Consider the following 2,464-nt stretch of genomic DNA (forward strand, 5'->3'; position numbering starts at 1 on the left):
TAATTCCAATATTCTTGCAGAACGTATTAACCATGACAAAAAGCAGGTTTTGGAGGTATTTCGTATTCTTGGTTTACAGAAACATGAGTCCACCATTGAACATGTTTTTTGAGTTGGAAAATCACATGATTGATTAGCTACAGTCGATTTTACATTACATGATTTATCATGTGATTTTTCATATGATTTGGTCATGGAGTGAAATGTACATGTTTACACTATGTGATTTATCATATGATTTTGTCATAAGCATTGTCATGCGGCTTGTCAAAGCTCGTCACAGAAGAATAGGACGCTACCTATTCCACATGATAAAATCCGTGACCCGTTAAAATAACCCGGTCAAAACAGCCTCGTCAAAATAGCCCGGAAACAAAATAGCCTCGACACAATAGCCCGTGAACAAAATAGCCCCGACAAAATAGATAAAAGTTTTTAACGGAGTACCATTTATTTTATCATAACATGAAGTAAATACATTCTCGTCGAAAACATTTACATATCCCAAAAAAATTAGTCATCATCATCATTCAACCGGGATATATCCACTGCTGGATACAGATCTCCCTCAGTCAAAAAATTAGTAAACAATACTAAATAATAATTAGATAATGTTTCAATATAAAAATTAAAAGGTTCAGTAGATTCATTCGAATATGATAAAAATATTTATAAAACAAAATAATAAAGAATTGACGTTTATATTTCCAGATTGTATGAAATCCTTCTAAGTTAATCCAGAACTGTGGAATGATCGTAACTTTCAATTAGTGTTTCAAGTCTTCGGCTTAACTGAACATATTTACATACGTTTAGACTAATTGGGGTGATTAATACCTGCAGCGGGTAAGCTGTAATTCCACGTGGTCCTATTCTTTTATAAACTGCCCAATAACTATGAAAAGAGATGGATGGTGATAGAAGTCTGTTGAAAAGCGCGATGCCATCCCTCAACGAAATTAATCGTACGTGGAAGACCATTTTCGACTCTACTGTAAATATTCCAAATTACAATTGCAAAGCGAGGATCAACTCTATGATTTCGTCTAAGTCATCCAATGTAGTTGTCTTCCCAGTAATTTACAATAGAGTCCAAACAGTTTTGATGATTTCTGAAAGGAGCTTTTTCGTCGGGACTATTTTGACGAGGTACCGATAAAATCATATGATTCTCGGTAATATCTCCTCCTGCGTACCGGTAACACCAACATATAATTTAAATATCGCGCCATATTCTTAAGCCAATTCAGTGAAATTCCCTTTTCCAGAGACAATATCCTTTTATCTATGATTAATTTATTTGTTTTTTGTTGCTTTGATATAGAGTCTATTGTCTTATCAATGCTATTGTGTCGTATTTTCCATTTATTATTTATTTTATTCTTAGTTTGGTGTTTCTATAATCTTCTTAGTCATACAGTCAACAAGAATTTTATATTCATCATTAGCGCGCGTACGGGTAATGGTCTGAATTTTTTGAAGAAAAAAATAGTACGCCACTGAGATATGTCAAACTAAAAATCATTTTTGAATTCCTCGTTCAATTGACGACAAAAAATCTTTCTTGCCTTTTTTTCATATGCGGCGCCGTTTTTATGCAAAAAATTAAACATCTTAACGTTTACAAAGTATTTGAACTAAGTTTCTATGCATATGGAAACTACCTCAAATACTTGGTAAGCGTTAAGATGTTTTATTTTTTTGTATAAAAACGGCGCCTCGTATGAAAAAAGGAAAGAAAGATTTTTTGTCGTAAATTGAACGAGGAATTCAAAAATGATTTTTAGTTTGACATATCTCAGTGGCGTACTATTTTTTTCTTCAAAAAATTCAGACCATTACCCGTACGCGCGCCAATGATGAATATAAAATTCTTCTGTTATCTGTAAAGGAGATCATTTTAAACATTTCTTGCAGTTTTGCACCTAGTTGAAATCTTATTAGTAATATTTTCTGTTATTGTTCTAGTTTAGTATTATTATATTGGATAGTTCTTGATGATGTATTAAGAAATGAAAAATACGCGCCAAGATGTTTTATTTTTTTGCATAAAAACGGTGCATCATATGAAAAAAGGCAAAAAAGGTTTTTTATCATAAATTAGACGTGGAATTTAAAAATAATTTTTATTCGAAATATCTCAGTGGCGTACTATCTTTTTTTACTTCAGATCATTGCCCGTAGGCGCTTCAATGATGAATACAAAATTCTAAATTGTATGTCAAAAAATTCGTAATAACTACCTCCTAAAACTTACCAAATTTCATTTTCATAGCTCAACTGGTCTTAGAGCAATAAATAAATTGGCAGTTTGAAATAAAAATTTCAACACCCCGTATCTCCGAAACTAAGCATTTGCGGACATATGTTTATAGAGCAAACTGGTATTAATTTCTCATGCAGAATTAGCCCTTAAAATTTTTCATACTTATTTACTAACACCCTGTATTTAGGTATATTCTTC

Source organism: Diabrotica virgifera, chromosome 6, assembly GCF_917563875.1.
Source record: "Diabrotica virgifera virgifera chromosome 6, PGI_DIABVI_V3a".
In the NCBI taxonomy this organism is placed as follows: Eukaryota; Metazoa; Arthropoda; class Insecta; order Coleoptera; family Chrysomelidae; genus Diabrotica; species Diabrotica virgifera.